Source organism: Dreissena polymorpha, chromosome 15 (genome assembly GCF_020536995.1).
Source record: "Dreissena polymorpha isolate Duluth1 chromosome 15, UMN_Dpol_1.0, whole genome shotgun sequence".
Taxonomy (NCBI): Eukaryota; Metazoa; Mollusca; class Bivalvia; order Myida; family Dreissenidae; genus Dreissena; species Dreissena polymorpha.
The window spans coordinates 31,834,254-31,861,916 of NC_068369.1; the positions used below are offsets into that span (position 1 = coordinate 31,834,254).

Below are 27,663 nucleotides of genomic sequence, written 5' to 3' on the forward strand. Positions count from 1 at the left end.
CATAAGATTAAAAAGGGTAATTAACCACGGGCTTATTAAAATTAAAACGATGACATTACATTGTGCCAGCTGTTTATTGTTGTATACTGTAAGCTTGAAATATTTTAAATAATGTAAACAACTTACCTTGTATAAAGTTGGCACATTGTTGTCAGGTGTAGAAACTATTATACTTATTTCTGTTAAGTTGCACTGGCTGAACCAAACGAATTATGTAGTCGTTTCTAAATAATCACGAAACAATCTACTAATGCATATATGCTTGCCAGTTGCTGAGTTTGTGCATTTCCATTCATTATACTATCGGCCTTGGCAAACAGCGTAGACTCAGATTAGACGCCGCATGATGTCTGCTATTTGGTACGCAGAAGATTTGCATATCCACGGGTGTTTTATGTCAAATGTTATGGTTTTCAATAGATCGTATACTTATCTACAAAACAGCGAATTAGCGTTCACTTGACATCATTTTTAATTATGTTATTTTGTTAATACTTTCTCACGTTCTTTTCGCCTTTGGTCGACGCCGTCTGCTATTTGGATGCTGAAGATTTCCATATCCACGGGCGTTTTTGTATGTCAAATGTTAGTGTTTTCCAATGGATCGTATACTTGTATACAAAACGGATAAGTAGCGTTCACTTTACATCGTTTGTGATGATGTTATTTTGTAAATACTTTTAAGCGTTCTTTCTGTCGAAGTCGGCCATTTTGACGTGTGTGAAAAAATACCGACGTTCCTGCAATTACCAAAATCCCCAGGAATCCCCGAGATCCCACGAAATCCCCATTAATATTGATTATTTATCGAAAAACTGCGTATTTTAATATAGATTGTTGCGAAATACACTGAAATAACTAATGAAACATTGTTTTTATGAAAGTTTGATTTCGGATATTTCGGTAGGGTATCGGTATATCCACATAACGCATTTTGTAATTCCGGTTATGTAAAACTTGCGAAATTTTTTCGTGATTTCATCAAAAACTAGATTTTTCCCAGGTATAACGCCTACGCCAACAGGTAGATCGCATTCTTGTCCATATACATGTCAAATTTCAGCAAACGTGCTAAGCCAGTTTTCAAGGCGCTCAAATCGCAGTGATTTGCACCAACTTAACGAAACTTAGCCCCCTTTATCATTCGTTCGAATGAACGTCATCAATGATGACGTCCAATACATCACTCATTCCATACAACGTATACCACATACAAACTAAGTATTGCTTTACGAAAATTCTAATCAAAGACTTGATAAGAATGTTCCGGCTATGAGAGAAAGCATTTACAGCTTTAATAACTGTATTTAACTAGACTTGCGACACCTTAAGGGTTTCGCGGGATGGAATGAGTGGAGAGATGAAATCAAATTGAAAATCGATTATTTCCAAAAAAAATTGGTACGAAAAAATATGTGGGTACGAAAAAAAAAAAAATTCGGTACGAAAACAAATTTGAGTACGAAGAAAAGGGAACAAAACAAAATAAGGGTACAAAAAACTATTTTGGTACGAAAAAAATGGGTATAAATAAAAAATAAGGTACGAACAAATTTGTGTACGAAAAAAATTTGAGTACGAACAAATGGGTACGAAGAAATTTTGGTACGAACAAATTTGTGTACGAAAAAATTGGGTACGAAAAAAATGTGGGTACGAAAAAAAATTTGGTTATGAAAAAAAATTAGGGTACGAAAAACTATTTGGGTACGAAAAAAAAGGGTACAAATAAAAATTTGGGTACAACAAAATTTGGGAACAAATCAAATTTGGGTACGAAAAAAATGGGTACGAAAAAAAAATTTGGGTATGAAAAAAATTGGGAACGAAAAACATTTGGGTACAAACAAATTGGGTACAAAAAAAGATTTGGGTACACAAAAATTGGTTACGAAAAAAAATTGTAGGAAAAAAATGGGTACGAAAAAAAATTGGGTACGAAAAAAAAATTGTGTACGAAAAAAATTGGGTACAAAAAAAATTTTAGTACGAAAAATATGGGAACGAAAAAAAAATTGGGTACGAACACATTTGGGTACAAAAAACATTTGGGTACGAAAAAAATGATTACGAAAAAACAATTGGTAATAAGTTGCTGAGAAATAGCTTGGACAAGAATTGCACTATATGGAAAATTTCAAAGGGCCATAACCTGTGAAAAATCATCCGACAAGAACTGGCTGATAATATGCACATGTCCTCTTGGTAGTGAAGTTTCCCATAAAGTTTCATTGAATTCCGGTCATTGGTTGCCCAGACCGGACAAGAATTGCACTATATGTACAGTTAATGGAAAATTTCAAAGGGCCATATATTGTACCGGTAACTCTGTGAAAAATCATCCGACCAGAACCAGCTGATAATATGCACATCTCCTCTTGGTAGTGAAGCTTCCCATTAAGTTTAATTGAATTCCAGTCATTAGTTGCTGAGAAATAGCCCCGACAAAAATTGTGCACGGACGGACAGACGAAGCGGCGACTATAATGCTCCTCCTAAAAAATTTGGGGGGAACTTAATAAAGAAGTTATGGCAATTTAAAGGTGGTACGCAAACTTTTAACTAGATTTATCGATTATATGCTTATTCTTGGTGAAAAAAGGCCATAATTGTTACAAAATGCTTGATACAGTTATCTGCTCTTGTTTATACATTGGGGTCATGTTGCTTAAAAAGCAAAATACATGTATGAAAGCAATATGTCAGGGATTGAAACTAACTTTTTACTATTGTGGGCAACCGTCTTTAGTATTTTGGTTGCCCAGATAAAGAATAACGAGCCCAGAAATATGAACATGTGAATATTATACATTCTTTTAATAAAATAATAGATAATTAAATACATTTGCTGGCAATACACATGTTCAATGCATGATGTATTATTATGAGCCTGAATTGAATCATGTCCTATTCCTAAATAATGAATATTATTTAACTAGTATTGATCCATGGTGATCAATTGTTTTTCAATTTTTATTGCACTGAATTGTTTTAAGATTTAAAAAAAAAATTAACCAACTTTTGAAATTGAGTTGCCCAGGCCAAAATCTACTTGCCCCGGGCTCACAGGAAACCACTTATTTCCATCCCTGTATGCTCTTCATTTTCTGTTCTTCCATCCCATTCTCAAAATTAATTTTAAAGCACAGTATTTTTTAATAACATTTGTATGAATTACTAACCATTATCACCCAAAAAACAATTTTACAAAGCTGTAATCCTGTCGTAGAGATTTAGTTTACTATTATCAGTGTTCTCTTCAAATACCGGCAGCCAGCGATTTTGCCGGTTACATTTACTCTTACATTAACATGCCGGCTACTTTTCCCAAATATATCAAGTAAATGTCATAAATGCTTTCGTTTTACTGCATAGTTGCCGGCCATATAACTGGCTACTCTAATTTTTCTGGAAAACACTGAATTATGCATGACAAACACACAATACTTAAAATCTTAGATTTGTTTTTAAAATAAATTGACACTTCCAGCTTGTCGCCATTAAAATCCAAAGATTCAAATAATTTTCCACGAGATACGTCAACAATTGCGTAATCAAATGAATGAAAAATAAAAGTAAAGAAAGCCGGATTTTACATAAATTCCAGGTTGATAAACACAACAAGGTAAAGGTACCTTGTAGTCGGTGAGATATAATAATAATACAGTTAGTAAGGCTCGTACCCTGGGTACGGTAAATATACTAAAACGTACCCGGGAATTTTAACACTAAATCGGTTGTTGTCGGCTATTTTGTCAAAATTAATTATGTTTACATTTCTGTCAATTTTCTGTTAAATGGCATTTATATTATCAAAACTCATTGTTAAAATCAATAATGTGATTTAATTTTAAATCTTAAATTGTTTAAAGTCGCGTCATTGTATGACATCGTCAAGTATAATATTTTCCGCGACATCGCACGTTCACTTTTTACCGTCATAGATTTTTTAAAAGAAACATTATTTGGTTACCAAGGTCCGTTAAATGGGGAACACCATATATTTATATTATGTTTTAACAATTAATTAATGCTGTGTAATAAATATTGTTTAAGATATTTCTGTATTTATTGAAAATGTTTCAAAATGTAATTTAAGAAACATCTTATTCTAATGAGTGTATGCTATTATATTATACTTTGAAAAGCATATCTGTTGTACTATAATCTTATTATTCATTTATAATACTGTTAATTTCATTTATTGTAGAGAATCGTCAATGTTACATCTAGTCGCCAATGCTTGTTGTCAGTGTTAGTCTTAAATGCTTGTGATCATTGTCGTCGATGTTAGTCGTCAATCCTTATCGTCATTATACATGAAGGAAATAAAAGCAGAAACAGAGACGTATTCTTGATTACTTGCTTATTCCTACGGCGTCCTCTCAACACTCATACTAAAAAGCATGTTGATGCTGATTTTTTAAAAGAGAAGTTTGTTTAAGGTAAACAATATTGTTTTACGTTAATCGGTAGCATGTTTAACGACATCGGATTTTTGGCGGATATACAACTCGGATACAATCTAATATTTGCGGGTATGTTTAAGTTTATTTACCGTACCCGGGGTACATGTAAGTAAAATTAAGAGTACCCGGGGTACATGTACCGGTAAGTAGTACCCGAGCCGAGAATGATCAATCGAGCCTTAGTAAGTGAGTGATGGTGTATGGGATAACATGCACTGAGGGTGTATATTTTTCACGAACAAGTCAATTGAAGGTGTTAGAGATGCATTGATCCATAAGATTTAAAAGGGTAATTAACCACGGGCTTATTAAAATTAAAATGATGACATTACATTGTACCGGCTGTTTATTGTTGTATACTGTAAGCTTGCAATATTTTAAATAATGTAAACAACTTACCTTGTATTAAGTTGGCACATTGTTGTCAGGTGTAGAAACTTTTTATACTTATTTCTGTTTAGTTGCACTGGCTGAACCAAAAGAATTATGTAGTCGTTTCTAAATAATCACGAAACAACCTACTAATGCATATATGCTTGCCAGTTACTGAGTTTGTGCATTTCCATTCATTATCGGCCTTGGCAAACAGCGTAGAATCAGAGACGCCGTGTGATGTCTGCTATTTCGTTACACTGAAGATTTTCATATCCGCGGGTGTTTTTATGTCAAATGTTATGGTTTTTCAATAGATCGTATACTTATCTACAAAACAGCGAATTAGCGTTCACTTTACATCATTTCTGATGATCTTATTTTGTAAATAATTTCTGAGCGTTAATTCCTACGTTGCTATGTCGTCAGCCATTTTGACGGTTGATTTGTTTACTTTCGGTTTCCACTACAAACGAAATTAATTGATTTGCTGCTTGCGTTTATTTATTGATTAAATAATAAATTATAAAACCCTAATAATGTAATTGTCTGAATATCATTTATATTCAAGATATTATCGGATAAACAGAATACCATTCTAATACCAGTGTGTACTTACATTAATCTCGGAAAGCCTAGCCGTGTAAACCTTTCTTCAACTCGTCGCACTCAATACGTTGAATAACACATAGATTTATGTCATGTTCATTAAAAAACCACAATGTGCACAAAAGACATGCATGTGTACTACCGATTGATATTCAAACACAATTATTACGCCTTTGTTTATCGATTAAACGCCTAACTGAATTAATAACGCGTAACGTCAGTTTCTTTGTTTCGTAGCAAGATGGAAGCTAGCCTAAGCGATTTTCATGACGTCACGCGCGCGTGCCCTTTCCCATAAAAATATTTAAACGCAAAATACTCGAAAACTTGATTTTTCCCAGGTATAACGCCTACGCCAACAGGTAGATCGCATTCTTGTCCATATACATGTCAAATTTCAGCAAAAGTAACCGACTAGTTTTCAAGCGCCACAAATCGCGACTATATGCACCAACTTAATGAAACTTAGCCCCCTTTATCATTCGTTCGAATGAACGTCATCAATGATGACGTCCAATACATCACTCATTCCATATAGCATTTGTATTGCTCTTATTTTTTGATTTCATTGTATATATACAGAAATCGTAAAAAAGAAGAAAGCAAATATTTTCGAAACATTTATTAATTTGTTATTGTTTAACGACACACGGGTCAAATACTTTTATAAATAAGTTACAAACTGGTATCTAGAATAATTCATGCTATATAACTTTTTTATTAAACAGTAAACGTTTATTATATGTTTTGAGCTAATGCCTGAAACGATACAAAAATTGTATATGTTTTAATAAAATAAATGTGAATCCTTTTCGAACGGATACATTGCCTTAGGAGAAATAAATCTGTAATCTTTACCTTTTTTAAATTTGGAACGCACTTGCCTGTGCTTTCTTTTTGGTCCGCGCGTTCGCTCGTGAATGGAATTGCCATGGACATTTTGGCTATTGCTATAAGAAACAATGATTTTTTATGTGTTAACGTTATTTTACGATATATGTTACAAATGTTCGTCGATTTTGGTGTTTATGGGGCTTTTTAGATCCATTCTGATTCTCTTGACCCTTGATAATACTACTACATAATTGACCATCGCCTTTATCTTGTGTTGCATTTTGTATTTCGGGTTTGCGGAGGTTAATTGTATGTTATGATTTTGTTTCAGTTTCTAACACGAGCGAAGATGATCCTAATTCAAATTGTTTGATATTTCGTTCTGTGACATTGCCTTTCAAATGGCAGACTTGTAGAGATGGTGGAAGTTATAGACTTCTTTGCAGTATTAAGAACTCAGGTACGAATTTCCTGAAAGAAAATATTGTATTGTTGTATTGTTCGTGTCCCTCGTCAATATTTGCAATGCTAGTGTGCCATTTATTCAATCGAATATCACATCAGACGTTAAGGTTTGGCATATGCAAACAAAGCATGTATTTTAAAAGTATGCCATATAAATTACATGCCATTGATACTACCATACATAATTAGATAATAAAATGCTTTTACAGCAAAATGAGCTTAACGTTAAGTTATTCGCAAATATGCGACCAGCTTTTGCACATGTATGGCCCTCTGTATTTTAGTTCAACGAAATTATACATATTCCAAAAACTAATGTTAAACTTTGCTAAAACTTGCACAGCTAAATTAACTTTATGTGTAGGTAAATGTGAAGCATGGAATTAAGGCTGCGACCCGACATAGCAGAAAATAAAGCCTATTTTTCAGGTCATAAAAAAGCCCCATTCCCTCCTTCCCCATTATGTGTACTCGTTTTAACTGGTATGTATAATCCAATTAAATGTATATACTCAATGACATAATTGGGTAGGTGATATCATATGAATGAGTTTAAGCTGAAAAACATTTTTAGGTGCACAGGAATCAATGAATGTGAAACAACTTGTTTATATTGGTCGTTAACAGGTTAATTTGATAAGCTTTACCAATGCGAAGTGTATCAAATGGTACTGACTGGTTGTGTATTTTCCTTTAAGTGCGCGATCTTTCGAGAATCAGCTTTGACTCCCGACGTAACGTTGTATAAAGTGTTCTGAAAGCTATAATAGCCATATCATTATTACTATGAATTATATGGATCAACTGAGAACATATGCATTATTTCAATGTATGGCGATATATATTTGGAAATATGCCGCTTTTGCTGTAAGCATACAACAATATTTTTTTTCTCTATATTTATGTGCACAATGTTTCCGTTTTAACGTATTGTCTTTTTTTAAACATATACATATTGAATATTTAACATATTTCGAACACAAATCCGGATTTTTAATGATCTGATAAAATTATGATTTTCGGATTTGTATTAACCGCTGGATGTTATATTTGTGTTTTTGTCGACGGGTATCATTGTGTTTCTCATTCTGTGTCCATTGATTCAAATTTAGAAATTATTTTGAAAACAATATAAAGTTTATGTTATGTTTATATTCTCTCTAGACGGCCAGTGGGTCGCTTACAGCATAAACATGTTCTCGTCATCATGGGTGAAAGCAAATGAAGTATGTTTGTCCAACAAAACTTTGCCAGCGACACTAAACAGCATATTTAAAGGAAAATTTAGTATTGAGTTGAATCAACCTCATTGGACAGGCGTCATCCGAACACACACAGTGCTGATGGCAAACGATAGAGGTACACAATAACTTGGAAAATGTTAATTTCATTGTCCGTAAATAATACACTAATCAAAACGCCTAACGCAAAACGACAAACTAGCGTCAAAAAGTTAATTTTGAAAGAAAACAGCACATGAACATTGGTAGTTGAACAATACATTTACTTAATGTTTCAACGGTTTGTTTATATACACGTTATGGTTAAATGTGTTCCAACGTCAATGTGTATGTAGTAATGAATTCGTATAAGAAGCACAGAAGAGGAAAGAGCAATTACTAGCACACGCACAAAAACATCGTAATGCAAATCTTAAACGTAAAAGTGTATACGCCAGTATGCACGTAGAACCTGCAACAACAATAACACAATAGATACTAATGAAACTGTATTTATTTAAATAAGTCCACCGGTGCAGTCAGTTCGTAAGGGAAGGGTTTTAGCACTTATTTTATGTAGATTTATCAAAATGCAATCTATATTCGTATACATACAAACTATTTTGATGTTGTATATCTGTGTAGATTTTATTACAAGACCTGGAGAACGGACATATTCATTCGTGACAAATAGTGGAAAAATCTATTTCGAAGGAAGCGGGAATAGAAGCAGTCTTTGTACAGCGTGTACGTATATCTTATAATTAAGTGGCATATTGTGCACACAACTTTGCATAATAAGTCCTATACAACACTATTTACAAGTAACGAACAATTGGAACATCAAACTATTTAAATAATTTATCAGTTTAAATTTATGTTTTTGATCAGAAACTCTTATGATTATTTATGAAATGTTTAGTTTCATTGATGTTTGCATTTGAATCAAAACACATTGGTTTCCCTTCACCTTAGCTGTACACGCTGTAAAAGTTGAATATACTTTGGAAGCGAAATACTCATGATCATGACCTTTAACATACTAAACGCAACTTCTTGTTTCCATAATGCCTTATCAGCATGCAGACAATGAAACATCTGAATTGTTCTTATGATATTATATACACACATAATGTGAGAGCGGATTTACTTACAAACGCACAGACGATTTGATGGACGGACTGTACACACATAAGATGTTCCTCCATAGTTGAGTAGAGAAATGATTTAAAAACAAATATATGCAATATATGATATCATGCAATATAGTTGAATGTATTCACTTGAGGATAATTGAATACAACCTTATGTTAGACATACTGTTGTTGCTTCAAAGTCTTATAGATGAGTTACGATTTTTGTACAAAGGTGTAATTTTTAAAAATTAAAAATAATTAAGAATTTTATTTATTGATATTTAAGCTTTGTTTAATATTGCTTTTGGTTAATTGGACAACAGTTCCGCCAGGGGTTTGGGACATATGTCTTTTTATTGATATACTGAATCAGTGTTAACAGTCTAAAACTTACATGGTTCGTTAATCCGATCTTTATGAGAGTGTTTTAAATATGTATTCTTACGATATCTTAACTAATTATAAACATGTCCTGGTCGGATGAACAATATGGATACCATATCGCAAAATTCGTTGTACTTGAAACAAACATTTTGTAAAGCCGAATATTATCTACATAAAACACTCCTTGTTTCCGTCGCATTGATTGTTCAAATTGAGAAACGTGTTACACTGTGTGAACTTTATTACATTTAACAGTTTACGTTTTCTTGAAAACGAGCAGTACTCGGGTTGTCTTAAATGACCAATTGTTATATACGGATTAGCCTATGACAGTATATAACAGTGGCAGAGAAGATGGATTTGAAACATATCCATTAATTGTTTACCTTTAAACGTGTACTGTTATGAATGTATATGCTGTCAGTTTTCATTCAAATCCTCAAATTAAGGCAACAACTGCCCATTTCAGCACCAGCCGCAACAACAACACCAACGTTTAACTTGTAAACGACAATTAATCTTACCGAAGGTAAATTATAAAAAAAATAATTTCCCAAAATATACAATTTAAGACTATATCATTTTAAAATTAAAGCACACTTTATTTATCAATATTATTAATTGTCTTCCAGAAATTATAAATTTTACGGTTGTATTTCAAGAAGAACATCATGTAGCCTCAACTTCTCCAAGTAACCCTATCCATAGCAGTACTACAAGTCATCAATCGACACTCATACAGTCACCAACCAGTAATGATGATATACAAAGTAAGCCCTTCTGTCGTTACCTGCGGTTATTATCGATGTTTTGTTTTCAATAATATAAGTTACTTACATTTTAAACCGCACATACATTATTGTAACCTGTGGTGGGTTGCTTTACATTTAATTCAATATTTATATTTTCAGAATCCACAGAATCCAAAGCCATGGGCATAGGAATCGGCATTTCAGTTGCAGTCATTTGTATAGTTGGGGCCACAATTGCTATAATCGTTCTAATGAAAAGGTATGTTTTACATAGGTACATGATTCAAAGCTTTATCATTTAGGCAGTCGTTTAACGAATCCAATAAATCACCAAGAGCTCATATATTTAAGAATTGAATATATGCTTATCTGGCCAAATTTAACTGTATACTTTGTTTAATATGCCAATTTAAAGTGCATATCAATTGCTAAAATGGTATTATATTTAAACAAACAAAAAGTGTTTTCAGTAATGTGCAAAGCAAAATATATATACCTCATTGCAATCAGACAGTTGCAATAAGGCTAAGGAGCTACGACGATATTAAATAAAACAAATTATTAATTGATAGTTTTTTACTTAAATCCCCTACATTTGCTATAATTATCAAAGAAAACCTCGCCCATACATAATATATAAGCAACTTCAGAAAAAAAACAATATTACAAATCTGTTTAATATGTTTATCATACCATTATACCATTTTAAAAATGATACTTAAGTAAAATATATTCGCACCTTAGCTTGAATACATAGTGTACGCTCTTTGATGCGACGTCCTGAAAACTTGCCGATTCATTCAAAACATTTGTAAAAAGCGTTTTGAGTTGTTTGTTTACTGTTTCGTTGCTGTATGTGTCAAAAAATAATACATATACAAACCTAATTGTTTAATTGAATCGGAACCACTTCTACTGAAAAGGAGAACTTAACAAAAAACTGAGAGCGAAAGCAACATTGTCTGCTTTAAATTCGTAGTGTCCTGAGATAAAACATGAATGTGAACCTTTTTATCGGGCCGATACCAGAGTTGCGTTATGATAAAATGCAAAAATGGCCATCTGATAAGATGTCATGTCAAACAATTAAGTGTTTTGGATCAGTATTTGATTGGCAAATAATCATACGAACCAATGGTTGCTCATATAAATGATCTCCTGCGTATTGGAGTAGATTTGTACATTTATCGTCTTTAAACAAAATATGAGAGCATTAAAATGAATTCAGGGGAATATTGCCCTGCAAACTTGGAGCAGACAAAGAACAACCGACGGACGAAAAAGTGCATTTGAATCACAAATAAACAATGCAAACAATGATTATACTAATCGGATACACTCGCTGCATATAATCCGTACTCTGCTATTTCAAATTTTGTTAATGCGTTTTTGTATTTACATGTATTACTAAAAAAAACTATAAAGTAAACACGCTGTCAGATCATACACAATAAAATAAAGATTGTGATTGTAATTCAATAATTGCTTATATAATAAAGTTGTTTTTCAGACAAGTATTACCTTGTTCGAAGACTACATCGACTTCTAATACTGGCAATCACACGTTTGACAATGCACCTGAGCAAAGCTATGACGACCTGGTTGACAGAGATGGACAAAATGCCAACTACTCTGTACTGGGCATAAGTATTGATTGTGCTGACGGCAAAGCTCGCTATTACAATATAGAAAGGGATAAGGGTATTGAACGTGAAACAAATGACAAATGCAATTCTGACTACCTTAATACCAGGGTTGCCCTTGAAAATGTTGAAGAATATTAAACAACCACGGAAAACAAGCATGTTCTTAGCATAAACAGGTGCATTAAATATACTAGTATGGTGATTTTAACATACTCATGTCTATCGCCCATAGTATGTATGGCCGATGCATAAGATAAATGACTTAACATGTTTCCAAGAATCTACAGTTAAGGATTGAATTCAAAGACTGCCAACCTGATAGTTTTGAGAGCAGTATAGCGATCGCTAATCTCTACGGATACGAACTAGTGACCGATTACCGTGTAGGTGATATAATACGCTAAGAGTTCTTGCAAAATGTATGATTAAATGTATGCAGTATGTTTAAATAAGCACTTTAAATAAGAATCACTGAATGAATATTCTGTCGAAAATTGTATTCAAACGCAAATTTAGAGTAATGGCATGTCCCTTTTGTTTCTAAATATACCCAATTTAAAGCTAATGCCACCTGAATACTATAAGAACACAAACTGTGATCGCGATACGTGGTATATATATTAATGACACGTGAATACTATAAGAACACAGCCTGTGATCGCGATACGTGGTATATATATATTAATGACACGTGAATACTATAAGAACACAAACTGTGATCGCGATACGTGGTATATATATTAATGACACATGAATACTATAAGAACACAAACTGTGATCGCGATACGTGGTATATATATTAATGACACGTGAATACTATAAGAACACATGCTGTGATCGCGATACGTGGTATATATATTAATGACACGTGAATACTATAAGAACACAAACTGTGATCGCGATACGTGGTATATATATTAATGACACGTGAATACTATAAGAACACAGGCTGTGATCGCGATAAGTGGTATTGTTATGTTTTGTATTCGCGTAATGCCATCATGTATTTAGTACATGATCACACAGTAAAATATGCACACTGATTTATTGGCTTATATTCCAGCTTTCATCTTTCAATTTTACCGTCTTCTACCACTGGTATATTGTTTTCTTATTTATTACCTTTCATTTGCATAAATATACTGCTAAGTATTTAATGACAAATTCACACAGCCTGTACAAGTTTCTTAAGAGTAAACCATGTTGATCTAGTCGACAATGTGATCTCGCGAAGTAAATAAGAAATAAAACATTAAAAACGCGCCATAAGCAAGTTTGTTTAGTTATGAAACTACGCCCATCTTCCACATATTACTATCGTGCATTTCGGGAATTAACAGTATCATAAAATACATGTTATCAATATCGGCTTTACGTTCGGGGCTGGCTAAAACGCATATGTTGAACGCACGCGATATAGATTACGAACTTAACACATAGATGCGTACCTAAAGGGAATACAGTTTCATTAACCGGATTAAATTTGTGATGAAAATCTTGAAAACACGTCATTGCCATTTATCGGTACATCGCATATGTTATTGAAAATTGTAAGCAAATATCGATCTAATGACAAATTATTGTAATTATACTACTCATAATTATAATAACTGCTACTCTAACTACTACTACTATTCTAACTTATACTACTACTTTCACCGATACTTCTACTACTGTTTCTTCTACTGATTTCAATAATCGAATGCAAACATTTACCATTTAGAATAAATCGACGTAAATATATGCTATAAAATCGGGTTCAACATATGTCAAAATGGTTTCGAGCAATCTGCCAATTATTACATTGAACACTTTGAATATTGATTGAACAAATTTAACATTGTTGTTTCCAAAAGTATGTATTGACCGTGACTGTAATGTTATGCTAGGTCAACCTGTCATTAAACCAGATCTTCATTGATGAAAATAAAAAGTGATACAGTCAGTATATTGATCCAACTGGGCGATACATCATGACAATTGTATTATACGTGTTTTACTGCACACTGTTTTGTCATGGTACGATGTGTACAATATATTTTGTAAAAAACATTCTTCTAAACAATCTATAAGACACTATATCATGCCTTTGTGATCTTATAAAAAGTTAATATGTCACTTTACAATTTACATTGATCCAAGCATGAGTGTCATTTACTTTTAATGTACATGTCATAGCCGTGTCTTCATGACGACATTACGTACGGACCTGAAAGCTCCAAATATTATGTGAAACTATCCTTATAAAGAATCAGTCAGACAAAATACCATGCTGATGTTACCTGTAAATAAGTCAATATGTCAGTTTATGAAACATACGTACATACATTAGGGCAGTTTATATTGTATTAATTTAACATGTAAATATATAAGTAATTCTGACATTCTAACTGTTAACCATATTGAAAAGTTATTCAGTGAAAACATTGTTTAAGACAATGAATTTAAACAATAATTCAACTCTCGAAACTCTATATTATTGGTATGCCTCACGTTTATAGCAAACAATTAAACTCCAGAAACAATATCAGGAAATAAATAATTGCTCTGATCTTCTTTAATTTTTAGAAGACATCGAATATAAACATAGCATTAGTATGCCTGGCATTGCCGCATTCGAATACTAAATGGAAACCATTAGTTGTTAAAACAGGTTTGCGGGCTGAATACAAGAACAAACGACGCGTCTGTAAAATATTGTCATGTTGAGTGTCCTAGTGGCAAAAGTAGCTCTTTAGCTTACAGCCTCTAAATTATGACACCATTATGACTTATTCAAACATAAGATGAGTGCGTGACATTTGACAAGATTACCTTACAAATAAACATGTTGCATTTCATAAGACAATCACTATCATTAGCAAACCGACTACATGTACATATTCAGATCTTATTACGGATTACAATGTCAGTTACACTAAATATGTTGTTAATTGGGCAATATATATATTTCATGATAAGTCTATGTAATTATATGTTGGTTATATATCAGTTGTCGGTAATAATATTTCAGAGAATTATATCTTACTCAGTTAAGCTTAATAGTTGTACGCATCGGCATGATATAGTGTTTTATATGAGTTTGGTTTCATTTAAAATATAGGTAATTGTACCAATTCGAATGATTTATTGGGTTCATATACGGTCACATTGACACAATATAGTGTCTAGTGAAATCAATAAAAAGGTAATTTGACAATACAATGCGATAAACGCATTATACCATTAGGGCATACTGAATACAAGATCACGTCAGCATGATTTATTGTTTTGATTAATTTTGATGAGGACTTACCTATAAATTGTATTCATTATTTGTATGTATCGAAAATAAAAATATATTAAAAAATGCTCTTCATATGGTGACGCATTAATATATAATATATTAACAATGTGACTACATGTATTGCTGTTTGCACGCACCAATATTTCATTTTGTAACACATTAGACAATTAAGACGTGTCATTATATTAGCACGCGTACATACTAATGATGTGAACTTGAAACTCTGAGAAAGAACATAATATATTATCTTATTCCTCCTTTACTAATACACTATACACAGACATGTTTTGATATAACATGAACAATATACGCACATGTTTTCGGACAAAAATGTAGAAGTGTACATTTTATAAACGCATATCTGTACTCATCGACGACAATTTGAATCGAAAGTAAAACATGCAAACCAATGTCTAGTGGCTATGCATCAAGTTATTCTTCCAGTCTGCGTAACTACAACGGTTTTTTAAAGAACACAAACACACGAAATTAATTTCATAAATGGCCCTTGTTATATTTTAAAAGTAAACTATTGAAGTTCAAGAGCAAAATGTCGTGTGTAAAATTATACTTACAATAACATATAAGTTAAGATTGCTCCGAAGAAACTATTTGACCAAAATGCAGATATGGCCATCGGCAATACGCAGCTCTTCAAAAAACATGCCTTCTTCCAAATATCTTGCAGTTAGTGTGATATTTAGAACCTTGTCACAAGTTCAATGGGTAATGTATTTTTATCAGAATCAAACACGTTTATTCTCTATTACAATCGCATCTTACTATATAATGACTATTTCGTTTACGACTAGTTAAACGTGATCTAAGTTATGTTTGATTTAGGGTTAAATATGTATGTTATTTTTTAGGAAAACATTTTGAGACAAAGTAATCCCTTAGGCGGAAAATGATATTTATGGCAAACAAGACTACTAAATTTCTAACAAGCCAAATATAAAAATACCAAAAACAATTAAATGTTTGCGAGAACATCATACACAATATTTTAATAAATTTAACGTACTTTGAGCATTACTTATAATAATAACACCACACCGTGCTTGCTTATTTAATGAGTAAACTTGTATGGTGAAATTAATTTTTCAAAGCTTAATGTTTACAAGTATGTTTCAGTGCGTTGCTTATATGATTGATATGATGATTCAATAAAGTATGACTTCATTAACTATTCGTGAGCTACTGCTTTATCCACAAGTTAGCAACGTTTTCGGTATGCTTTGTTTAAATACAAAATGACATTCATATTAGTTTGAATACATTTAAGAAAAAGAAAATCAGATAATTAAACAATAAGTGTTTAAAGCCTGTGATTGTGCGCATCCGTGTTTCTGTCCGCTTTGTCAAGTTTTACTGATCGCGATATGTAAATCGATAAACTTGCTAAAGCGAATGTACACACATATTTAAACTAGTTTGAATTGCTTTTGTCCGACCAATAATTGTACAAAATCTTAATGGCGTGGTCATAAGCTGCGTTATGACGATAATAAAATCCCCTTCAATTGATTGCACAAACTTCCTTGTTAAATTTGAAATAAAGGGTAGATGATGTAAGGCCTTACTATTCCTACGGCGAGAGGACGTTCTCTGCGCATCGGAGAATTAAGACATATCTGAGAAGCACTATGTCCCAAACTAGACTCAACAACTTTATGACTTTGCACGTTCATAAGCAAAGAACGCACGCTCTTGACTTAACTAAAATTGCAGAGGAGTTCGTTGCTCGAGGAGAAAGGCGCAGCTGTGTATTTGGAAAATTTTAAAGGTGTTACAGCACTGCAACTTAGCAAATTAACAAACTATTTTCAAACTATTTTCCCTAGTTTATCGCATTTTCCGTGTAACTTAGTAATATCATGCACTTTGGCCTCCCAGATGACACGATTTAGCCTTTATGTTTCAAAAAAATTCAGGGAGAGCATGCCCCCGGACCCCCCTAGTAGCTTCGCATCTTCGGCGCTCGCAGGCCTTCGGGACTTAGAGCCTGACCACTTTGAAAAGTCCGACGATGGCCCTGCGCACCAATTATGTGTGAATAGAACCAAACCAAATGTTTTTGTTAATATTCTTTATTTCTTTTTTTTTCTAATTTATTCCATGTAAATACCGTTTTTATTAAGAGTACTTACAAGTAGACGTTATGATTTCGTTTTTTTTTCTAATTTATTCCATGTAAATTCCGTTTGTATTAAGAGTCCCTACAAGTAGATGTTATTATTTCGTTTTTTTCTAATTTATTCCGTTTGTATTACGAGTTATTTCACGTAGACGTTATTAAATGCATCTCATAAAGAACAGAATTGTATTGAGGTTGTTTTTATAATAATAATGTAATAAGATGAACTTTATTTGCTATTAACGCGTTACGTTCAGAGTTTCCCTATTTCCCTAAAGTCCCGGTTGATTTTTGTTTAAATGTATGCGTACGGTCCTGTTAAACTTGCAGACATTTATAATAAATATAGCCGCCGTAAGTGTTTTAGGCGAGTTATTGATGTCTGATTGATTATTGCTCATGTTAATGACATTGCTTTTGTATAAAAGCCCTGGGGGTAACATTCTCCGGTAAAACATGCAACTTAAAACAAAACATCAGCATTTTTATTATCTAAATTACTAAGGCATCGTCATTCATAATACAATCGAAATTGGATGCCTGTAACGCACTTAAACGTCAGTAAAGCTTTCAAACTAATGACTTTTTAAACTTGATTCAGTCACTTTTTTATTAAATATTTCGGCCACAGTCATTCTTCAGTAAACGATTATACAGAACATTTTCTTTATACTCGTTTACTGAAGAAGGCCTGTGGCCGAAATATGTAATAAAAGAGTGACTGTATCAACTTTTAATAATTTCCTCCCTCTGGATATCCAATATATAGAGTAATAACTTTTACAAAGACATGAATACAAAATTTTTAATAACAAAGCGCTTACGTGAGGATGTGCCAAATGCACGCTCTCCGTTGCACATAAAACCCGTTAATGTTGACAAACATGTCAGACAGCCTCGTAAATACCACACGTTTGTCGACTGAAACTTTGGACTCTACTGCAAAACTGATTAAATCGTTTTTTTGTAATGTCATTGGTCGTCGTTACATTTGTTTGTCTGTTCATCATTGCTTTAAATTAGCATCGAAGTCTACACATTAGGAGGAACTATTTTCTTGTAAGTCATGCTGTTGCTGAAACGGTGAATTGGCCTTGTGTACAGCGTGTACGTGCCGATTGGTAACTTGGCGTTTGGAGCTGTGGTGTGTGTTTTTTGGTTTTTTCTTGATTACACTTGGACCAACGCAGCAGCTCACCTTCTCGTCATTAATCGCGATAAATACTTACTTGTCTCAAGACCCTTGGTATATAGGACAAGGCAATCACTAAAGAAAATTCTCATTATGATAGCTATTGCCCTGGATTGTTTTAGTTGGGCGCCATGGATCATTTCTGGCCATTTATCGAAGAAAAAGGACAGTTCCAGCAACATACTGTTATGTCCAGTTTCTGCTTTATAATCTATCCTTACAATATGCACATCGCTGGTCGCATTTTATTAAGAATGGCGTAGATGATAGTTGTGTACATGTGCATATATTATATGACTGCACTACGAAAGAAACAGCTATCCTGCAATCAAATGAATGCCACTGTTGCAATTAGCGTCTTGAAAACAAAGTATTACGTATGACAGGGAGGTATGAATACGTTCATATTCATTTAATTTGGACACGTTCTATGTCATTTGGAGATGTTGATGGCGAAATCAATGGAACGTGAGCCGCTGCCATAACTAACACAATGACTAGTAGTCAAAGTAATAAATCAACCTGGATGAGCATGTTATTTTTTTGGACAAGTGCCGCCCACATATCGCTGAAAACAGAAACATAATCACAAAGTGGCCAGCGTTCTCAGCATCATTCTCATCACCTTTCTCATCACATGGATGCCATACCACGTGCCTGCCATGCTACACCGTTTGTGACCCACATGCGTCAAAGACAACGCCTGGGATATTGGTAAGCTGTGTTATGCACATAAAAACTTATTCTTGTAGCCATATATAAGCAATATATAACACAAATTGTATGTTTATAAATATAGAATTTTGGTCATCACATGATGCCAATTGGAACATAAACATTATTAGCACGAAATATTGTTTAGGTTCTTGAAAAAAAAGACGTATTCCGGTTTTGCATTCTTTGGAAATGTATTCCTAAGTTTACTTTAGTGCTTTGTGTTAATGTTTAATGCAGTCTAGTTTAATATCGAAGAGTCAATACTTTTGCCGTAAGTCGGATTATTAGGTAATAACTGAACTAGGTTTTACCAAAGACAATCGTCATGGAATATTCCATAACTATGACATATAAATTAGATCAGACGTGGGAATTTCAAAATATCTGTAAAGTTTTTTAATCTTAGCATTTTACTTCTGCTTGTCTTTCTTTCGGTTTTATTCTCATGTTACGTTAACTCCACCATAAATCCGAACCTGTTCGTGCTCTGCAATGTCAACTTCCGGCATACTCGAATATTCCTACCAATCGAAAAATGACTATTATAACCGAACAATAAACCAGCTTTTAAGTGAAACATACATGTATATACACATTATCACTATTATAATAAAATAGTTCACCCGTTTGTTAAAACCTGATTATATAGTTCTAGCTCTGTTGGTTTAGTTCTTTCTAGCAATCTTCATTCAGTTTTGCGTGTGCGTGTGCATCTTTAATTTTATAGAATAATAAATTTTATTTTATATCTATCAATATTCTAACAAAAAATTCCGCTATAAAATACGAGGAACTAGATAGAAACTCCGTACTTTACTGAATGAAATTTGTTTCCGTAAATAACGTTTAAGAAAGCGGACTTCTTATATATTTTTAAAGCATCGTTAATTTCCGTAACGTTCAGAGCGGCATTGGGAAAATCCTGTTTAGACACGCTCACTACTTTTGTAAGTCATTCGACGTATTGATGCGCGTCTTCACATGTGATTGCAAATCTCAATTGTTGTTTTCAATAAATTGTTATGTGTTTTAATCATAAGCAGGTATGTAATAAATGGAATATAACTCAACTTTGGGGTTCCGGTGTTTCATAGCGCACGAGTTGGTTGTGTAATGCCTGAAATATAATAAAACTATCGAAAATTACGCAACATTTATGCACAAGCACCGTCGGCATTTTTGAAAATTATGCGTAATTTTTGCAATAGTTCAAACACAGATGAAATGCTGAAAATTGTATTTAATTCGATACTGAAGAAGACGTCATTTTAATTTGATAAGTGTGTGAGGTCACGTATACGCATGTGTACGATTCTTTGGCGGGATAGGAGTGGAGAATAAAAACAATAGTTCTTATGTTAAACATACGAAATATATACTTATCCTATGTTTTTGTAGTTCCGATGCTTGCAATGCACGGTTTAAACCATCGCACTGGAACTCCAAACCGTTGGTATTGCCGCATTGACCAACACTTAGCCGAAAATTATTTTATTTTGAACAATTAGACCTTCCAAATTTTAAATATAACTTATTATTTATGATACAAGCCCGGAAAAAGCCTAATGCCGAGATGATTTTTTTACATTTCCATGAAAAGGTAAAATAACTACTTGAATTACTATACTGGTGTGCGCGAAAAAACGGACTTCCTTATTACTAACAATAAAATACGAAAATATAAACCATATCTTTTAAGCACCTTCATTGACAGTCTCTACGTTAAGTTGTCAAACGCAAGCACATACCGGTTTTTTAAGGATATGTTGCTGATTTATATTCCACAAATTAAAAAAAACAACGCAGTTTACTCCCTTTTCAATTCGATTCCAATCCAATACAACGCTTCATGTTATCATCGATAGCGACTGTGGGGATTCAATTCAAGTTGGATATCATGCGCTTAGGCTATGCATAGACTAACGCGATTTGGTAACTGAACATATGCCTCATTGCGTGTTGTAGTTTGATGTATTTTTTGTGGACAGTACATGCTTACACAAAATATTACATGTTTAATGATATTTTCAATTTACCTAAATTCAATTTGTGTAATGTGTGAAGATTATAATTATAATCATCGAAGGAGGGGGGGGGGCATAACAAGACCGGATTTTAACTATAAGCTAACAGGTATTGAGAAACCGACGCTTTGTTTGCAATTCTATTTTCAAAGTAATAAGTATTCGCTATACTATAAATTGGTTCGAAAGAAAGCGGACATATTACTCAAGAATACAGAATGCGGTTGTGGTTGCATTTTTCTTACCTCTTGGTTGTCTGGTCTATTGATAGCCTAGGCGTTCAGTTAGATGATGGCACACACACGGAATATGATTTGCACAAGCGACTGTTCCAGCAATATAACACCAACATTATTCCACGTAGTATGACGTCATCGGACCCGTTTCACGTCGGCATCGAGCTCTAACTTATGTCGATCGATGAAATTAACGAGTTTCGACAAACTTTCACCATAACGGCATATTTAGAAGTAAATTGGACAGACAGTTTTCTGGTATGGGAATCTGTGGAGAATTCCAATATAACTTCAATAAATGTAAAGGTCAAGGACATCTGGACTCCGGATATAGTTTTAAGAACAACGCTGGACAAAATTACTGACTTTATAGACGAAGATGGGCATGCGGTAATTTCATCTGATGTCAGTGTAATCATGTGGCCGTACGGAAGGAACACTGTTCCTTGTCAAATATTTATTGAACAATTCCCGTTCGACGAACAGCCGTGTGTATTCGATTTTTGTCATGGACTAACCCGAGTTCAAAACTCGTTGTAAGAGGTGTTTTAACGGAAAAAAAACAACGGTGAGTACATGTATTTTGAAAACGGCGAATGGACGATTAAAGGCGTAAAAGTAAAAACAAACTGGGCATGTACACATGGGATCACATATACTATACCCTCGAATTACAGCGCAAATCACTGTTCTTCGGAATGTACATAATGCTTCCTATAATATGTATTGCGTTTCTTGACACGTTTTGTTTTATTTTGCCGTCGGATGGCGGAGAGCGGATAACATTCTGCTTTTCAATATTCGTAACACTGTCCGTGTTCATGACGCTTGTCAATGGGTCCCTCCCAGAATCTTCGGACGAGGTGTCTACATTTGTCTTCAACTAATCGGATGCGGCCTGTCAACCATTGCTACAGTTTTGTCGCTGTACTGCTTTCAGAAAAGCGACCACACACCTGTATGTTCATGCGTCCAGTTGTTTGTAATGGCAATGTACATGCAAAAACGTAATCAAATTCATCAGAATCCTGCCGATAATGAAATACAAGTAAATAGGAATGAAGGCGAAATCATTACCGCGGCGATTGACACGATCGACGACAGTGGAAGAATGGGTAAACGTCGGTCCAATGGAAACGGAACGATACATCATTTACCTACTGTTACCTGGAAAATGGTGTCCTGTGCGTTGGACCGATTTTGCTTCATAACCTCGCTAGTTTGGCACGTAGTTCTATTAAGCGTTCTGCTCGCCGTCTTGGTTCCATAAAAACGTGGTAGTTTGAACCATACCTTCAAGATTAGCTAGTATCCGAGGGCTCTCATCTGAAAAAGAATATTCGATAGAAAGAAAAAAAAGACGATACCTTTGAGACTTTTATTCGCTAACATGTTTTATTCATTACGTAAGTTTGTTACTTAACATTAATGACGGCGAGTCCTTTGTTACAAGAAATATGGATATGGAGTATTAGAAACTTTCCTTGGATGTGCAAAGTTTAATGTTCAACTAAGATTTCAGTTAAACCTTGTTTGATTTATAATACAAAAGTTGACGCGTTTCATATAATACTTGAATGCGAATTCTATCACACGGAAATGAAATAATACATTTAAATATATAATAGTAATAAAAATAATAAAAATTATTATTATAAAATTAATAATAATAATAATAACAATAATAATAATATAATAATTACTATAACTATTATTATATTTTTTTTTTATTATTAAACAGTTAATGATAAAATTGAAGATTCTTAAACTGGAACAAAACCAACACATATTACAACATAAAACATCGGGTTTTGTGAGTGCTGTCACAACAAAAAAAGTGTATTTACCAGCATAACTTTAATAGTTGTAAAAATAAATAAAGCAAACACAAATATGACAAATGACATTAGCACAATCACACAATAAAATGTAATAGGATCTTGGTAATTCATGTTAGGTCGGGTATACCTGAAATAAACCAATTGCATGTCGTAATTTAATATGTGCTGTTTACGTCTGATTGCTTGATATACGATCCTGTTTTTATATATTTCACTTGATATGTTTATTCGAAAAATTTTGTATTTTTGTGTTATACATAACTTAAATATAGATGATTTTAAGGCTTACGCATTTGTTCACATGTATATTCTACTGCTTTTTTATAAGTATTCGTCTGATACTTGCTGCGTTTGTATATAAGAATACAAGTGATACTTGCTGCTTTTGTATATGAGTAAACAAGTGATTCTTGCTGCTTTTGTAAATTGTATTTTTTACACACGTGATTCATGATTGGGAAATTCTATGTTTACAATAGTACAATAGTAAAACATTAACCAACGAAAGCAAACAATTGTGTGAAGGAAAACTTAACGAATATGAATGCGGAATCGCACTGTTAGAAATGAGTAACAACAAAAGCCCAGGTTCAGATGGCTTAACAGTCGAGTTTTATAAAATGTTTTGGAACACGCTGAAGCCCTATTTTATAAATTCAATAAATTATTCGTTTGGTAAAGGCTAACTTACTGAGTTGCAAAAACAAAGTATTATCACACTTCTACCTAAAGCAGGAAAAAAATTTAGATTATCTCGCAAACTGGAGACCTATAAGTTTATTAAATACAGACTATAAAATTGCTACAAAAACCATCGCGAACCGAATTAAAAAATGCTTACCTGAAATTATATCCTTTGACCAAACCGGATTGATGAAAAATCGATACATTTGAGAAAATGTCCGTTTGATATTTGATGTAATAGAACACTTAAATGTAAAACAAAAACCTGGACTGTTATTTTTTGCAGATTTTGAAAAAGCTTTTGATAGCCTTAACCATTCATTTATACTAAAATGTCTTAAGAAATTGAATTTTGGGTCAAGCCTGATTAAATGGGTCGAAGTATTTTACACTAACATAAAAAGTCTAATCATAAACAATGGGCATCTTTCAGATAGTTTTGAAATAAAAAAAGGAGTCAGACAAGGCTGTCCATTATCATCCACATTATTTATTATATGCTTGCAACTATTGTCAAACTACATTGAGCAAAATAGCAAAATTAAAGGAATAAATGTATTGGGAAAAGAAATAAAACAAACCTTCTTCGCCGATGACGCAACTTTTTTCATCAATGGATGCGAGCAATCATTTAGAGCATTGGTGGAAACCCTAAATGAATTCAAAAAGATATCAGGCCTAAACCTTAATACCGCGAAATCAACGATATTACGAATTGGATCCTTGAACAAAACCAACATCAAATTCTGCAATGAAAGACCTTTTATTTGGACATCTCAAGAAGCAAAAACTTTAGGAATTACTTTTTGTAACCAAAGTGAGTTGAATTTACAAAATAATCTAATCCCAAAGCTAAATGAGTTTAACACATGTTTAAAACAATGGCAACACAGGAAACTTACCTTAATGGGCAAAATTACTGTCATTAAAACTTTTGCGTTGCCAAAATTAATCTACCCATTTTCAGTTTTACCGAACCCATCGAGCTCAATACTGAATAGTATAACAAACAGTATATTTAACTTTATATGGGACAACAAGCCGGACAAAATTAAAAGAAAAACTTTATATAAAAAGTATGAAAGTGGTGGTTTAAACCTTACAAACATTAATAAATTCTTAACTTCAATAAAAAGTAGCTGGATAAAAAGATATTTAGACTCAGAAAACTGTGGTAAATGGAAACTTTTATGGGACTTGATATTAAATAAATATGGAAACGAACTAATTTTTGAAAGCGAACTTAGTGAAAAAACTATAACAGAAATAAGCGGAGGTAACACTTTTTTCCACGACGTCATTACATCGTGGTCTGCAGCAAATACAATATACAAGTCACGACATTCACAAAAACGCATCAAAAAGGAAATAATATGGAATAACAAGTCAATAACAGCAAACGGAAAAACATTATTTTATCGCGATTGGTATGACAGAGGGATAAAATACGTATATCAACTTTTTGACTTTAGAAATAAAACCATGTATAATTTTGAAAACATTAAATACCTCTACGACATCAATAACAATGATTTTATGAAATTCAATACCCTAATCACATCAATCCCAAAAGAATATAAAACTGAAAAAAGCATTCATGACCTCGATATCAATCAACCAGACGAAACGTTGTCAAAAGCAATAATCAAAACAAAATATCCTAATAAATTCATATACAATATTCAGTTACAAAACGAGGACAATGACATTCTTGAAAACAAATGGAACACGAATTTTACCGATATAGACTCAACCACTTGGAAAAAAATCCATATTGTTCCCCACATTTCAACCATCGACATGTCTTTACGCAGCTTTCAATATAAATTTATCATGCGAATCGTCCCCACAAACACATATCTTTTTAAATGCAAACTAAGCAACAGCACATTATGTGATTTCTGTCAATCACATATTGAAACAATAGACCACTTATTTTGGGAGTGTCAACACATTCAAATAATATGGAAAAAGATGGAAACGTTTCTTGCCAGTCAAAACATATTAATTGAAATAAATAAAACTCATGCTTTCTTTGGATGCACTGAGAAAAAACTACACTCTGATGTTTTTAACTCTATTGTGATACTATTAAAATCTTTTATATTTAAAATGAAATACAAAAATGCATACCAACCTTTCCTCACTTTATTGAATACCTAAATACGAGAATAAAAATTGAATCTGAGATTGCCCTTGTAAAAAATAAATATGAACAACACCAAAAAAAATGGATTCAATTTAGGTGAATCATACATTCTACAAACCACAAATAATGCTACCCAGACAAATTTTATGGCAAAACAATTTAATAAAAAAAAAAATCCTTCTAAAAACAATAACAAATACTTACAACAATTCCATTGAAACAAATCTTGTTGTAAAATATTTTCTTTACTTTTTCTAGATATAAAACCTCTATGTTTAGTAAACATAAATTATTAGTTTTATGTTTTTGCTATAAATCACAAAGCTCTTTATCTAACATTGGCAATGTAAACAATTTTTAAAATATAATCACGCATACGCTAAATATTTGATATGTTATAGTTCAAAATGTACATTATTATCATACACTTTCTTATGTTTTTCCGTATTCTAGTAATTATGGATGTAAACTACAATGTAAAGAAATGTGAAAAATAAATGAGAAAAAAAAAAAAAAAATGTTTACAATAGTTTTGTATACCGCAGACTTGGCATGCTTATTTGTACAAACTAAAAATGGAAAATTCTCGGTGATTTACATTACACTTCATTTTTCGAAACAGTGAATTAACAGTTGTAAGTCACTGATATGTCCCTGTAAAAAGCCAGAAAGCATACAATAAATAATAATTGTGTATATAAAGTGGTATTTAGCTACGTGCGTTCTTTATAAGTGATGTTTTGCACAAATGTTGTGATTGGTAACTAAATAAGATACTCTATTATGTGTACATCGCTTTTTTCACTTAATTATCAGGAGTTAAATTTTATTTCAGATTACAGCATGAACATGCTTTATTCTCGGTATAAGGTTCACAATGCATCTTTAGTTGTAAACAGTAGCTGGATGGTTCACCCAAGATGGAAGGAACTTTTCTGGCATAGAAAGGTAGCAATAATTTCCCTGTTTCTGTTAAAATGTGTTCTGTAGCATTGACATTGTTTTTCATGTGCAATTACAATACAACAACAGTAAAGTGTCTGAGGTTAAAAGCAACAACAACAAAACACACTTCCCTAAAATACATTTGTATTATCTTAAAAGCAAACGCACTGTCATTGAAACGTCACCTACATAAGTTTAATTTAAAAAAGTGCTAACTTAATAAACATTATACCACTGTTCTGTTAATGCACATCAAATTGTTAGAATAGGAGGAGGATTTTACAAACAACAAACAATACGTATAAGTAAGAAACTGTTAAAAAGTAGGTAAGCTGTAAGTCTTTTTTTTGCTAAGCACTACGAGGAAAATAACATAATATGTATAATATACATGTATGCTTAGTCTCTATACTTTTGTATTGTAAGATTGACGTGTTCAAAACATAAACTGCTAAATGGATAAGAAATTAACATTTTAGTATTTCTCGCAAGAACATTTAAATGTAAATATGCTCCGATTGCATTTTCTTGCAAAAGTCTTATATTTTGCTTGTTATGGACATTT

General features: G+C 32.8%; 1 protein-coding gene and 1 long non-coding RNA gene across 2 annotated transcripts in view; one reads left to right on the forward strand and one right to left on the reverse strand.

Annotated features, from left to right (window-relative positions):
• The window catches only part of LOC127861225 (uncharacterized), a 323,777-nt gene that overhangs the window by 256,861 nt on the left and 39,253 nt on the right, over positions 1 to 27,663 (reverse strand). The window lies entirely within an intron of this gene.
• LOC127861235 (uncharacterized) lies at positions 7,951 to 10,018 on the forward strand. The gene is made up of 3 exons (XR_008040141.1): positions 7,951 to 8,108; positions 8,615 to 8,716; positions 9,959 to 10,018. It is a non-coding gene; the product is annotated as an uncharacterized LOC127861235 (long non-coding RNA).